A 1418-nucleotide genomic window follows, 5' to 3' on the forward strand; every position below is an offset into this window, starting at 1 on the left:
AGTCACCACAGAGCTGGATGGCTGTTAGAGGTGAGAGGATGAAAACATTTGATGGCTTTTTTTTTTACTGAGGATGTTTATGAGAGATGATGTTTGTGATGTCTCACTATCTGCACATAAATAAAACCCATTCCATTTCAATTTTCCTTATTCCCAGTAACTTCATCCAGTGCTATCAGCTCTTCATTTCTTTTGCTGCTGACTGTTGAACCAGTTTTTGGAATCCTTCTCCTTATTCTCCCACTTATGTTGTGGCGCTACAGACGTTCCAAAGGTCAGATCACGTTCTATCAGATTGTTCATTTGAACAAATTTAATTTGCATGTTAACTTAACAGTTAACATGCAAATATCCAGAAAAAACAACCAAAGCAGCTACAGTAAAGCACAATATACTGTAGACAAATAAAATATGGAATCCAATTTAAATATACAGAAAAATATTTGACCTTCTGCTTGATATATTTTTGCTTTGAATAATTTTGCTTCATAAATGTATGGCTTCAATAGATATTAGAGTACCTTACAAATAGCATTTCTTTAAAATAGAACCAACAACAGCCACATTATCTCTAATGTTAAAAAGCTGGTGTTTTATGCTTTGTTGAATTAATCTATTTATACTGTAATATTTTCTTTACAGTAGACAATGTCCTTTATGCATCAGTCAAACCTTCTGGAGTCACTGGATCTGGTAAAGTACATCTATTCAAATCAGAAACAGTCTCAATAAATGTTTACAGAATAACTAATCTAATTTCTCTAAAATCAGGACTTAATTCTGCTGCAGAGGAACCCACAGAAATCACATACTCCATTATTCCATTAAAAAAAATGAGAAAAAAGAGTGAGTTCTAAACAAACATTTTACAACACAAAACAATAACTCATTGATTTCAGAGTTCATGTTTTTGTTTTTTGTTGATCATCTGATGAACTCAACAGACAGACCTCGTGAATCAGAGGATGGTGTTATTTACTCTGAGGTGAAACCAGGAGTTGCAGGTACAGTCAGCCTTTATAGTCTATCTATCTATCTATCTATCTATCAATCTATCAATCTATCTATCAATCTATCAATCTATCTATCTATCTAGTTTCTCTACACTTAAGTATTCTCTGTATAAAATTACAGTTTTTTTGACACATAACAGAAAAACAATAGAAAGTTGTATGTTTTTTAGAGGAGATAAAAAATATACATGGAGCAACAGGGATTTTTATAAAAATGTCCTCAATAATCATTTAAGAAAATTTAAACTTGCAGTAATCTTTCCTTTTGATAGTTTCTGTCGTGATGGGATTAGATGTGTAACCCATATGCAGAAACACACGGAGGTTAGCTGAACGTTCAAAAAGGTTTATTGACAAAAGGTGTAAATAAAATGTGAACAGGAACTTGGGTGGCCAGACTGGTCA

Source organism: Cyprinodon variegatus, unplaced genomic scaffold (genome assembly GCF_000732505.1).
Source record: "Cyprinodon variegatus isolate N-32 unplaced genomic scaffold, C_variegatus-1.0 Scaffold1107, whole genome shotgun sequence".
Taxonomy (NCBI): Eukaryota; Metazoa; Chordata; class Actinopteri; order Cyprinodontiformes; family Cyprinodontidae; genus Cyprinodon; species Cyprinodon variegatus.